Below are 14,794 nucleotides of genomic sequence, written 5' to 3' on the forward strand. Positions count from 1 at the left end.
AGCATTTGGATTAATGTCCGATTGAATCATTCGCAAGCACAATTTCCCTGCGGGTGGTATGGCGTAGTCCGCGATTTATCGATACCGTAAAGATGGTGTAGCTCTTCCATGACTTTTCCTAGGAAGCACGCTCCTTGGTCCGAATGTATTCATTGTGGACAGCCGTACACTTGAATTAAGTTCTTACAAATCGCATAGGCGGCCGACTCCGCTGTTTGGTCTCGGGAGGGGGTGACCACGGCGAACTTGGTGAAATGGTCCACCATAATGAGGCAATGTTCATACCCCTGATAGGCAGGACTTATGGTTAGATAGTCCACCGTAAGAAGCTCCAGAGGGGCTGATGTTACAATAGTTTGCACCGGGGCTCGTTGCGCGGGGGGTTTAGCGAGTTCACACGGGCGGCAGGTTCGACAAACTTCTTCTACAGCAGCGTGCAAGTGTGGGTGGTACACTATCTGCTGCAGCCATTGTAAAGTCCCCCTTTTCATGGGCTTCCCGGGCCAGTTGGTTGAGATAGGCTCCGGGCATGATCACCTGCCATATCGTAGCCGACGTGGTTACATGGCTTTTCAATATAAAAGTCCTTTTTTGATGGCTAGTTTTTCCCACTGGCGCAACATCAGCAACATATCTTGGGTCAACGTCTGTCTTTGTGAGCCCGTGGGCAATTTACCGGTGGCCACCCATCGGCGCAGGAGTCCAATTTCTGTATCTTCTTATTGCTGCTGGATCCAGTTGTCGCGGGGCTGTTTCTGTGACGACCAGACAGGTAACGTCCAAGAGTGGACCCTCTGGGTCGCGGATCTGGAGCTCCCGGGGGCGAGCGCCCCTGGTGGAGCTGACCCCTATACAGGGACCGTTAGGGGCAGACCCTCGGAAGACAGATACCGCAACAGCTAGAACCAAGAGGGGCGGCTCAAAGGACCAGAGAGGAACTGGTGGAACCAGAGCAAGACGAATCAGAGATATAGGACGGGTCAGGCACACGAGAACGGAGTACAGGACGGGGGAACCGGAATACGGGACTGAGTGCGAAGTGCAGGACTGAGTAGGTAGTGCAGGACGGAGTACCGGACTGAGCATGGGGTGCTGGACCGAGAACGGAGTACAGGACGGAGTACAGGAGTACAGGACTGAGTGTGAAGTGCAGGACAGAGTAGGCAGTGCAGGACGGAGGACGGACCGGGTACAGGACTGAACAAGGAGTACAAGACGGAGTATAGAACTGGACAAGAGTACAGGACGAAGTGCAGAACTGAACTAGGAGTACAGGACTGAGGCAAGGCAGAAATGCAGAGGGAGTTGCAGGGAAGAACCCCTACAACTTGGCCAGAGTACCGCAAGGTACAACACACGATAATCAGGCATCTCTGCCATCTTGGAGACGCCTGATATAGCATGCGCTGCGGGCTGATTGGCTGGCCAGACCTCTGCGCGGGTGCTGCAGGGTTAAGGAACCTGCAGAGCGTGTGCCCGCGACCTAGAGCGCGCGCACGTGAGCACCACGCGCCGGAAGGACGGAGAAGAGGAGGAGGCGAGCACGGGACGGCGAGCTGAGGGCCGGTGAGTATGGACGGCGGCAGGCCCCGCCGCTGCTGGAACGGCGGTGGTCACAGCCGCCGACGTGACAGTTTCAGCATCCCTCCTAGGAGTCCCGGATGAGGCGCTGTTTGCGTCTGGACTGTAAGCGCGGCGGGTGTGAGGGCGAACAGCGTCTCATCTGCCTCTAATTTGTCGTCTCGACTTCTCCTTGGGGTGGTGTGTCAGATTCTGGAGAGCGCGTCGGCGTGCACGTTTTCAGCTCCTCGTTTGTAGATGATCTTAGAATTGAATTTGGCCATCCGAGCCACCCACCGCTGCTTGAGGGCCCCCAGTTTGGCATTCTCCAAATGGGCTAACGGGTTCTTATCGGTCTGCACTACTACCTCGGAGCCTGCCAGGTACTCTGCGAACCGCTCCGTCATTGCCCACACTACCGCGAGGAGCTCGAGCTTAACGGAGCTGTAATTGTCCAGGTTTCTTTCTGAGTCGTGCAGCGACCAGCTACCATAGGCGATCACTTTTTCCCGGCCGTCCTGCACCTGTGACAACACAGCTCCTAGTCCCTGAAGGCTCCCATCGGTATTCAGGATGAACGGTTGCGAGAAATCCGCATATGCCAATACCGGGACGTCGGAGAGGGCAGCCTTGAGATCTTGAAATGCATCCTCTTGCGGTTGCTGCCACTGGATCTTCCGTCCATTCGCCCCGGCGAGAGCCCCCTTCAGCAGGTCCTGCAGGGCTCGAGCTCGGCGTGCAAAATTCTTCACGAACTGACGGTAATAGCCGGCCAGCCCCAAGAAGGCCCGCATGTCTTCACCGTCTCGGGGGTAGGCCACCCTTGGATAGCAGCGACTTTTTCCAGGGATGGTCGGACGCCCTCTGCCGAGTCGGTATACCCCAGGTACTCGATTTGGGTGCGGAACAGGTGGCATTTCTGGGGCTTTACCTTTAACCCGTACTTCTGCAACCGGCCGAGCACCTGCTCCAACCGCTTCAGGTGGTCCTCGAGCGTGGCGGAGTAGATGATAATATTGTCCAGGTATATCAACGTGGCTTCAAAGTTGAGGTCTCCTAGACACCGCTCCATCAACCGCTGGAAAGTTCCTGGGGCGTTGGCCAGCCCAAACGGCATCTGATTGAACTCGAGCAGTCCCATGGGAAGGATGAATGCCGTCTTCGCCCTGTCTTCCTCTGACATCGGCACCTGCCAGTACCCACTTGCCAGGTCAAGGGTTGAAAAGTACGTCGCGTTTCCCAGGGCGGACAGAGACTCATCTATGCGGGGCAGTGGATACGAATCCTTGATGGTGCAGGTGTTCAACTTCCGATAATCCACGCAAAAACGCAAAGTGCCATCTTTTTTCCGAACCAAGACAATAGGGGCCACCCAAGGGCTTTGGCTTTCTCGTATGACCCCCTTCCGGAGCATTTGGGCTAACAGAGTTTTCACTTCCTGGTATTGCTGCAGTGGTATTTGCTGGTATCGCTCCCGGATGGGGGCCGCTCCTGCCGTGGGGATCCCATGCTTGATGGCCGTGGTACATCCGAAGTCGTCCTCGTGGCTGGCGAAGACACTGTAAGATTGTTCAAGAAGTGTCTCCATTTGGAGAAGCTGGGCTGGCATTCTCTCCAGGATGATGTGACGGGAGTATTCTCCAGAGCAAGGAGGGACAACAGGCCTGGGAACGATCCAACAGATTTATTGACCAGAACACAGGAACAACACGAAGGTAATTTGCAGAGTCCCAAAATAAGTCCACAGGAAACTGATTCGGGGGCACCTCCCGACAATCCTTGTGCCAGATCACAAAACCATAGTCCTTTTAGAGTCCCAGAAATCCGCCACGATCACACTGAGGCCGAGGCTTCCTCAGACAGCCTCGTCCTTCTCTTTCAGCATCCAACTCACATCTGCTGGGTCACACATAAGTCCATTGTCTTGGGCTCCTGGGATCAGCCCAAGTGTAGGGGAGTAGAGGTTCCCACCTCCTAGTCAATGGTTTGGTCCATCGCATGGCTCCGAGGTGTCTACGAGGATGTGTATTGTGAGTCCTCCCCCTGCTGAGGAGAACAATGGTGATTCCCCTAGCTGTGTTGACCCAAGCCTGAATTCAATTATGGTCTAGATACACAAGTCTTGTGGAAAGGAGACAGGTTACTTACATAATTACATTATAGTCCCAGAGACACAGGCAATGGGGGAAGGAAACATATTGTTACAGGTACACACAAGACATTGCAAAGTATTGGGGAAAAATACATATCATGACAATCCCTTCCCCTCCTAATTTGTGTACGTACTAGGGACCTCTACAGGTCACTGGTTAAGTACACAAAGGCATGGCGTAACTTACATGTGGCTTCATGCAGCCACGAATTGGCATCGTAGCTTTCCCACATCATTGCCCAGGAGAACAGCTGCAGGCAGACCACCCATCACCCCAACCACACATCGCCTGACCCCAAAACCAAAGTTCAGATCCACAGTGGCTGTGGGAATAGTCCTCCATTGTCCACCAGCCAGTTCAATGACAATCCCAGGTCCTCTATGGATTGCCTCAGGCCGAACCACTCGGGGATCAGCCAGCGTGAGGAAAGCCCCTGAGTCACAAAATCCAACAAGTCTTTGTCCATCCAGCACAACCTCCTGCAAGTGCTTACCTCGATGAGCTGAAGTCGTCATAGCTGCGGGTCGCACACCATAAACTCCTAGTGGTGCAACATGGGTGGGTGAGGCACTAGGCCAGTCCTCACGTAGTGGTGACACGTCTTCCTCCATGGCACTTGGCTGTACATAATTAATAATATGATTGGGTACAGGATCAATCCTCATTTGAACAGCTGGGCAGGAGGCTTGCAGATGCCCCGGCTGCCCACATCGATAGCATCTGTGCTGTGTCTCACTCCATCCAATGCGTCCTCTTGGGCGAGGAGTAAGGGAACCTGCCGGTCGGCTCCCACCTGAAGGTGCTGTAGGGGTTTGAGGACGATTCCTCCATGAGCTGGCTGGACATGAGGCCTGCAGATGCCCCGGATGCCCACAACCATAACACCTGCGCTCTGCTACTTCCTCTCCTCGTCGTATTTCAGAAAACGCAGTGGAAGCAACAGGAGGCACATTAACACAGGTATCAACACGAGGTGGTGGCTCAGAGGAATGGGGAACAATGGGGACAGAAGAACTGGGGGCCACCGATGTTGTGGAGCTGGTAGGCCTCTCTCCATCCTCCAACAGAACTCTCCACCGAGGCTTGATGGTGAGAGCCTCATCAGCGAGAGATGCAGCTTCTTCCACTGTAGCAGGTTTCCTCTCACGCACCCATTCCCTGATCTCAGCGGGGCACTGGGCAAAAAATTGTTCTTTTAGGATAACCTGGAGACAGGTGTTCCAGGTTAAGGCTTCCTCTGCCTCCAGCCAGCGATTACATATTTGTTTGAGTCTGTGGGCATACATCTTGAAAGACACTTCCTCATTACAGGCTACAGTACGAAACTGGGTCCTGTAAGTGTCTGGGGTCACAGCATAATGTTCTAGAACAGTCCGTTTAATCTCTGCATACTCACAGTTCCACCGAGGGTCCATAGCTCTATAGGCTGCGGCAGCTCCACCCTCTAAGAGCCCCACAAGATGTCGGACGCGCTCCCTTTCCGGGACTTCCATTAATCGACACTGATGCTCAAAGTCCAGGAAGAAGCCCTCAATGTCACCGGAAGCCTCATTAAACGGCTTGAAGTCATTGCGGGACACTCTGGGTAGTTCCCTCATGGGGGATGCTGTGGGTACAGTCTGTCTGGAGCTTCTCGCTGCCTCCAAAGCGATCTCCCTCTCCAGCATTTCCCTCTCCTCCATCCTGCGCTGCCTCTCCTTGGCTGTGCGCATGACCTCCCTCTTATCTTCTATAGTAGCCTCTTCTCCCAGCAAGGCCATCTCCTCCTCGTACCACACAACCCACTGACTTTTTTGGTATTTACCTCCGGCTGCCGTCTTTCCTCTCTTTGCTGTGAGGATCCTTCCTCAGCATCATCTTGCAGGCGAACTGCTTCCAAAGCCTCAATCAGCTGCTCCTTGGAGAGTCCCTTGTAGCTGACTCCCAGTTCACGGGCCTTTGTTTGTAGGTTCACCGCAGTCCTGTTCTTGTACTCTGCGGTGCTGGTTCCCGATGTTGATGGGCCGTTCTCCATTCCTTCTGCTCCGATCCCCCCGCTGCCAACCAGTTTGTGACGGGAGTATTCTCCAGAGCAAGGAGGGACAACAGGCCTGGGAACGATCCAACAGATTTATTGACCAGAACACAGGAACAACACGAAGGTAATTTGCAGAGTCCCAAAATAAGTCCACAGGAAACTGATTCGGGGGCGCCTCCCGACAATCCTTGTGCCAGATCACAAAACCATAGTCCTTTTAGAGTCCCAGAAATCCGCCACGATCACACTGAGGCCGAGGCTTCCTCAGACAGCCTCGTCCTTCTCTTTCAGCATCCAACTCACATCTGCTGGGTCACACATAAGTCCAATGTCTTGGGCTCCTGGGATCAGCCCAAGTGTAGGGGAGTAGAGGTTCCCACCTCCTAGTCAATGGTTTGGTCCATCGCATGGCTCCGAGGTGTCTACGAGGATGTGTATTGTGAGTCCTCCCCCTGCTGAGGAGAACAATGGTGATTCCCCTAGCTGTGTTGACCCAAGCCTGAATTCAATTATGGTCTAGATACACAAGTCTTGTGGAAAGGAGACAGGTTACTTACATAATTACATTATAGTCCCAGAGACACAGGCAATGGGGGAAGGAAACATATTGTTACAGGTACACACAAGACATTGCAAAGTATTGGGGAAAAATACATATCATGACAGATGACTCGACCTTTTTCTTGGGCCGAGGACGCGGCAGCCTGTTGGGTTCGTACTGTCACTGCCCAGGGATCTTCAGGTTGCACCCTCAACTGGACTGCGGGGTCCGGCAGCATCTCCTCCAATGGCCTCACTAGTTTGGCCATCTCAGCCCGGGGCTTCAGGGCGATATCCTGATCTTCCAGGTTGACACAACGTACCAAGACGGTCCCTCCCCGCACTGTGGCCAGGGAGCGGGCCACCAGGATGCCAGGGTGCAGGCGCTTCGAGTAACATGGTTCCACCTGCACCTCCACGCCCTCCAGTGGTATCGGGGTGCGGATTGGCAGAGCCACCACCGTCTGCCCTGGAGGAAGCACGAGCGGAGGGGCCGCCGGTGCGATGACCTTGCCCAGCACCTCACCCTCCTAGCGCTCCTGGAGCACTCACGCCTCCCGCACCAACCGCTGGAAGACCTGCCCCTAGGCCGTGCGAGAACCCCACTGACTTAGGGTCTCCTGCGTGGCATCGTTGAGGAGTAGATTGCCGAACTCCCGCAGTATGTTCTTGCCCAAGATGATCGGATGATGGTCGCTAGTCTCTCCTTGGGTTAGGACCACTCCCCGGCGGCCGAGGGATTTACCTCATATGTTTGCGGCCACTAGTCGTATCATGGGCCCCCACTGGGGCCTTGCCGCTTCTGGAAAATGCTGCCAGAAGTACGTTGCCAGCATGGTCGTTACCTGCGACCCTGTATCCACTAGGCACCGTAGAGCATGACCTTCGACTTCGGCCCATACTATTGGGCACTTAGCGACCAATTCTTCGGGACTTCCACCACCCTTCGTTGTGGCTTCTGGCTCCGAGCGGCGTCCCCCATGCTCGGAGCCCTCTAATTTAATGTCCGCCGGGGTGGGTATTTCCCACGCCGCGGACACTCCCTTGCGAAGTGGCCCAGTTCTCCACACTCATAACACCGGGGCGGTGAGGCTCGGCCACCCCGGGTATTGCGAGGCCCCCAGGGCACAGAATTGTAGCCAGGTCGGCCGGGCGCCGTTCTTTTCTTCACTTCCGCCAGCTCGCCCCGGATACTCTTCAGTTCTTGTCTCATTTCCTCGATCCATCGAGGTTCTTCGACAACGCTTACGGAAGACTCCAGGCTCCCGCCCTTCCCCACAGGAGCCGTCATCCCCTGCTCTTGCTCTCGCACCCGGGCCTGACTCCCCACTTTGGAGAAAGCTAAACGTGGGTTCACTTGGATCTGTTCCCGCAATGCCTGCTTGATTAGCGGGTCCCGGAGTCCAGTCACTAACAGGTCACGCATGTCGATCAGCCCTACCCCTAATCCATCCTTTCTATGGCGGTGTGTAGCTCCAGGAGGGTGTTCATATACTGGGTGATGGTCTCCCCCTCCCCCTGCATCCGACTGAACAACCGGGTTCTCAGCTCCCCCACATCTGTTGGATCCCCGTGGGTCTCTTCCAGGATCTGTAAGACCCTGGCGAAGGTGTTGCGACGCCCCGGGGGTCTCAACATAACCGACCTCCGGGCTTCCCCATCTAGCGCCATAAGGGCCACCTCAGCCTCTAAATAGGGGGTCATGGGGTGCATACTGAAGAAGCCCCGCATACGTTCGGTCCAGCTCCACAACAGGATATCGGAGCCAGAAAACCGGGGCAAGTTACTTAGCATAGCCCCCAGGGAGATGCTGGAGCGGGGACCCCCATCAGCAGCAGCGCCCGCAGCCTCACTGATCAGGCGCACTGCCGTCTGCTCTCGGAGACTGCATCCTGCCGACTACACCAAATGTAGTGTTTGCAAGTACGCAGGATGCAGTGACGAGTCGCGAGACAATTAGGTGCTTTCTGTATTAACGTTTATAAGACTAGAGGGAACTTTCTTCAGTCCCGGCCTGATCACCAAAAGGAGTAACACGGTTTGCCCTCGCAGGGGTTCTATACAGTACACACAAAACGGGTAGAACACGACTACTTCCGGCATCAGCCGGTCACTATAGGGCCGCAGTATGGCCGACTACGGGTCCTTAATTATAAAGTCAACTTAGCTGTCCAGACATCCCTCGCCGTTCGGGTGGTGGTCTTTTGGCGTAGTAGTTGCTGGGCCCAGTTGCTGAGGCGATGACGTAGTCTTCGTGCACTCCGGCGCGCTGTTGACACTGGAGCCCCACAGGCTCCGGTGGGGTCCTTGGATGGTTGGGCAGCAGCCCCTGGCCTGGGGCAAGCGGCAGCGATGTGTGGTGGTGAATGACAGGCCACCTGCGCTGATAACGGCTGCGACAGGGGGTCCACGGTCAGCAGAGGCCCGGCCCCTGCTGCGGACCGGAGCGAGACAGTGGTGGCCGCCGGCAGTGCTGTACTTGCCGCTGCCACTGGTGAGAACAGGGCGGCTGCAGGTGGCGGGGAACAGGCCGCAGCCACGGGCTGGGGCGTGACGGCAACGGCCGTGGGTGACCGAGGGTAGGCTGCAGCCGCAGGCTGAGGGGAGGCGGCAGCGGCCGCGGGTTGAACTGGTGCCGCAGCGGCCGCGGGCTGGAGCGGGGCAGCAAGTCCCGGATAATCGCTTCGGTACCGTCTTTCTAGAGTCCTCAGGGAGCGTCCCCCCTGGCACTGGTGAATCGCTCTCACTTTCAGCCGCCTCCACGGTCTCCTGCTGTCTCTGTGTCGGTCTCCTGACTCATCGTCCCGGGAATTCCCCGCCCCTTTTGTACTGGTCCCTCCCCCCGGGGACAGTTTCCCCCGGAACCCAGATGACGGCTCCTTTGGTTCCGGCCCGTACCCTTGACGGGGGCCGTTCCTCCCACACAACCATAATCCAAATGCACAGAAGCTCGCTGTATATATTTGCGAGCACCCCCAGCTTGGACAATGGGAATTCCCGGACTCTGGTAAATTGCCTCTGGTCGAACCACACGGGGGTCAGCGATAGTCAAGAATGCCCCCATGTCTCTAAATCCTGGCACTTTGTATCCATCAATTAAGACATCCTGCAGGTGGTGTTGCCGTTGCTCTGAGTAGCTAAAGGACAGAGGCCGGAGTCCGTACACTCCAGGAGGAGTATCTATGGTGCCGTGGTCAGTGGTCCACTCTGGTGGGGGTAGCTCTTCCTCAGGCGGGGTGGAGTGCACAAGATGCACTGGACGAGGTGGGGCTGTGTGGGGCTCCCTCCGAATCCTGGAGGGACAGCCAGACTGCAAATGTCCAGGTTGTCCACACCCATAACACCTCCTCTCTGTGATTCCCCCAGGTCATGGTCAAAACTGTCGGGGCCTAGGATTGTGAGGTGTGATTGTCATCGGCTTGCGACTAGGTGGAAGGGCAGATATAATTGGAGGGGGACGGGGCGCGGGAGCAGGCCGTGGTTCATTGTCCAGAAGCCTCCTCCATTGTGGCCGGATAGTAAGGGCTTCATCGGCCAGGGCTGCAGCTCTAACCACGGTACACGGCGTGCGCTCCCGGACCCATTCTCGTACCTTTGTGGGGCACTTGGCAAGAAATTGTTCTATAAGGAACGCCTGTATAACATCTTCCACAGTAAAGGCGTTTTCGGCTTCCAGCCATCTCCGACATGCCTGGGACATCTTAAGTGCATCCATCCTAAGCGATCCCCCCGTGGTGCATGGGAGATCTCGGAACTTGGCCCTATTCCGAGGTGCGTCAATGGTTCGGAAAGCCTCCGCCATGCTTCCGTTCAGAAGCCCCACTAACAAACGCATCCAGCTAGAGTGAGGCACCTCCATCACAGCACACTGCTGCTCAAAGTCTTTGAAGAACCCCTCCACATCTCCGGAAGCCTCATCAAATGGCTTAAACTCGGGTGATCCGTACAGGCTCCCGGATCGTTGGGGCTACACTCCACATTGCGATACTCCCTCTTTCAAGCTCCATTGCTTTCTGTCTCCACTGTACCCAGCGGGCAGCCTCATCCTTGTACTCCTTAGAGACACTGGGGCCCAGAACCGCCATCTCTTCTTCATACCACACCAACCACTGGCTTTTCTGGATGGGGATCCCTGCCTCCAATGCTTGTCCTTCAGACATCTGGGAGGAGGTGGCCGGGCTAGCGCCCACCAGTAGATCGATTAAGGCCTCTTTAGTAAGTCTCTGGTAGCTCAGGCCCAGGTCTCTGGCTCTCTCCTGTAAACTGGATACAGTCGAATTTCTGTATTCACTCTGTGGGTGGTTCTCCATTGGGCTACGCTCTGTTGATCCCACTGCTGCCACCAGTTGTCAAGGGGTCCTTCCCCGATACCACACAATCAACAGAGCGTTGAAGAGTGAACAATCCCAAGACCTTTATTACAGGCAAAATTAGAAGGTCCATAAACAATCCACCACACTGAGGATACAATAGTCCAGAACAAGAATGTAGTCCAGTAACAGGATAAAATGTCCAGGGAGACGAGATTGCAAAACTCTAGCACCAGAGGATAAAATGGGTCCTTCTCTCTGAAGTGCAGTCTTTACACGATCCACTCCACACAGGAACTGACTTGACCAGCTCCTGTTCTCCCCACCTTGTGTCCAGGGGTAGTCAAACAGGTTGGGGTGGTTTCCAGGCCTCCCAGAGGAGAACAAAGGAGCCTTTGGGATTAAAGAACTACAGGGGGTCATCAAGAGACAGATACAGTCAGGCTATAGACATACAAGAAAAACACTATGAAAATAAGTGAAATAGAAATATACACAAAATGATATCCACATAGGCTATCACACCATCACAGTGCCCCCTAGCTGTCACAGGGGTCACTGCATCACAAGTAACACACCAGTCTGGCATCCAGGTCAGAAATGGGAGAATAAATGAATAAAGTTTGTGAACCCGAAATATGTAAACGTATGGATCCTTAATCTCTTTTCTATTTTTGTTTTTTTCTAACCATGTTTTCAATTGAACAATAAAAGCTTTGTTTTACCATGTTCTCATTGGTGCTGGACCCAGTCCTCATGGACATTCTCTCTTATTTTTAAGTTGATTGTCATAGAAAAAATTAAGACATTAGTGAGGTGTGCATTTGCCCCCTCCCCCTCTTTTGCAGTAGGAAAAATAACTTGTATTCTAAAGGTACTGTCACACTAAGCGATATCGCTAGCAATATCGCTATAACTTGTGACGTTATAGCGATATTGCTAGCGATATCGCTGTGTCTGATACTTACCTACGACCGGCTCCCCCGCTGGTTATCGCTGATCGCGCGAGAACGTCATGGACCGTTTCTCGTCGTCAGCTTCCTGCGGCGCTTCCTGTGGAGAGACGAGCGATGAGCGTGGAGCCGGGCGGGAGGACGCAGGATCGCCTAGTGTGACAGGTAAGTAGCGACCCCCGTCCCCAGCGATGTCGTTGGTGAGATCTGCCTGTGTGGCAGCTCACTAGTGACCACTTAGCGATGTACCAGCGATCCTGACCGTGTCATATCGCTGGTCGGGATCGCTGGTACATCGCTAAGTGTGACAGTACCTTTAGTCTCTTTTAGTAGTTGAAGTACAAGACTGAGATTTATAGATTAAAGAGGAAGGGAAGTGACAGAACAAATTAAAATTTCTTTAGAAATCCTGGCTCCTTGGTTGGGACAGGTAGTTAAGAAAGGAAAGGTCTTTTCAGAGGATTGGATAACAATTGCCCCAGGAATTACATCCTGCAGTGAAAAGAAGCTTTTGTTCCCTCAGGGAAATAATTATATCTACAATAGCCAATCCAGCTCCGGGGTCCCAATAGAAATATTGAAGTATGTACAGATCTGATAGTCATGGGACATACATTTTCAACTTTAGGGCTAATTGGGGAAGAATATGCATGTTTTTCAGAACTGTTACACCTGCCCATAAGCCCCAAAACAATAATGGCCAGATCGCTGACACCAGCCATGTCATGTTTGGTCTCTAGGTAACGGTAAAATCCCGATAAAAATATGGCGGCAATCTTGAACTTACACAATTGTCAGGAGTGAAGTTATTGCTAATCTTGGGATTTTTATAAAATCCTGAAGGGTTGAGGACATAACACAACCCGGCCCACATGAGGTCATCACGGGTGTGGGTGTAACTCAGATGCTGATAAATGATCAAAGAAAATTATGATGTGTTTCTGTAAAGAGATACACTGAACATCTCCAATCAAAATGCTCTCCTTCGCTAAGCTGAATCACGTCTGTGATCGGAGTACTAAGTTCTTTTGTTAATCCTGTTTTATTATATGTAACTGTATATGCTGCATTGTTTTGTACCCTTTGTAAAATCTTTTGTTTATTTTTTATAAAACCTGCCTATCGTTCTGGATTAAATATAAATATAGAACTCTGCTATTAGAAGTGGAAAGGAAGAACAAAGACGAAAGAATCTAATTAATAAAAATATTGGAGAAAGAGAAACCAATCACAAACTAAAATGTTTCTATACTAATGCACAAAGCATGGGCAACAAACAAGGAGAATTGGAACTACTAACACAGGAAAAGAAATATGATGTCATTGGAATCACTGAAACTTGGTGGGACAATACACATGATTGGAATACAAGACTAGAAGGATACAACTTATTTGCAAGAAACAGACTTGATAAACGAGGAGGAGGTGTCGCATTGTATGTTAGAAACGCGTATATCTGCACAGAGATTGAAGCTTCAGAGACTGGGAGTTCTGTGGAAACTGTTTGGGTAAGAATACAAGGACAGAACAATGGAAAGGACACCATCGTAGGCATTTACTACAGGCCGCCTGTGCAAGCTGAAGATATGGATGAACTCTTTATGCACCAAATGGCCAAGTTCTCCAAAAAATATGACATAGTTGTCATGGGAGATTTCAACTATCCAGACATTTGTTGGGAATCTCTCTCAGGCAAAACTAACAGGTCAAGGAAATTCTTATCCTCTCTTGCTGACAACTTTATCTTCCAAAAGGTAAGGGAGAAAACAAGGGGAACTGCTACCTTGGATCTAATCCTTATAAACAGGGAGGAAATGGTTGAGGAGGTAAAAGTGGCTGGAACCCTAGGAGGTAGCGACCATGCTATTTTAGAATTTTGGATAACTAGAGGCGGAAGACCTGTGAAGACTCAGACGTCAAGGTTAGATTTCAGAAAGGCAGATTTTAAGGGATTCAGAAAGAGAATTGGAGGGATCCAATGGCTGGATATCCTTAAAGACAAAAATGTCCAGGAAGGATGGGAAATCTTGAAAAATGAAATTCTCAAAGCACAGTTGTTAACAATTCCGAAAAGAGGGAAGAATAGGAAGCAGTTAAGGAAACCAGGATGGATGAACACAGAACTTAAGCACATGCTAAAAAGGAAGAAAAAAATGTTTATAAAATGGAAAGAGGGAGGCATATCTAAAGAAGAATATAATGCTGTCTGCAGAACCTGCAGGGCACAAATCAGATTATCTAAAGCTGAAAATGAATTGAGGCTTGCAAGAGATGTCAAAAGCAATAATAAAGGATTTTGGGGATATGTCAAAAGTAAAAGAAAAGTCAAAGATGCTATAGGATTTTTACAGGATGAAAATGATGAAATGGTAAGACAGGATGTTGAGAAGGCTGAACTTTTAAATTCCTATTTTGCATCTGTTTTCTCTCAGAAAGGAAATGTAACATCAACTGTTATTCACTGTCCTATTAAGGGAATAGAAGAATCCAGGATATCTATAAACAGAAAGATAGTGAGGAAACACTTAGCTAGCCTAAATGAATTCAAGTCTCCAGGTCCAGATGAATTACACCCCAGAGTACTGAAGGAGATAGCAGAAGAAATTTTTGAACCCCTCTCTATAATCTTTGAAAATTCTTGGAGAACAGGAGAAGTGCCAGAAGACTGGAGAAGAGCAAATGTTGTTCCTATCTTCAAAAAGGGGAAGAAGGTGGACCCAGGTAACTATAGGCCGGTGAGTCTGACTTCTATACCAGGAAAGATCTTTGAACAAATTATTAAACAACATGTATGTCAATACCTGGATAAGAATGAAGTGATTAAACAGAGTCAGCATGGGTTTGTAACTAATAAGTCATGTCAGACTAACTTAATTTCCTTCTATGACGGTATCACTGATTGGGTGGATCAAGGAAATGCTGTAGATATAGTATATCTTGACTTCAGCAAAGCATTTGACAAAGTCTCTCATACAATCCTTATTGAAAAAATGACAAAGTATGGAATGGACAAGGCAACTGTTAGGTGGATTCATAACTGGCTTAGTGATCGGACCCAAAGAGTGGTCGTAAATGGCTGCACATCCAGTTGGAAGAATGTCTCAAGTGGGGTACCACAGGGCTCTGTCCTGGGCCCTGTATTGTTCAACATCTTTATCAACGATTTAGATGAAGGCATTGAGGGTAAACTGATTAAATTTGCTGATGACACAAAGCTAGGAGGGATAGCTAATACTAGAGAAGAGAGAGAGAGGATTCAAA

The sequence above is a fragment of the Dendrobates tinctorius genome, unplaced genomic scaffold, assembly GCF_039654945.1.
Source record: "Dendrobates tinctorius isolate UK_male_01 unplaced genomic scaffold, ASM3965494v1 ptg000054l, whole genome shotgun sequence".
Classification (NCBI taxonomy): Eukaryota; Metazoa; Chordata; class Amphibia; order Anura; family Dendrobatidae; genus Dendrobates; species Dendrobates tinctorius.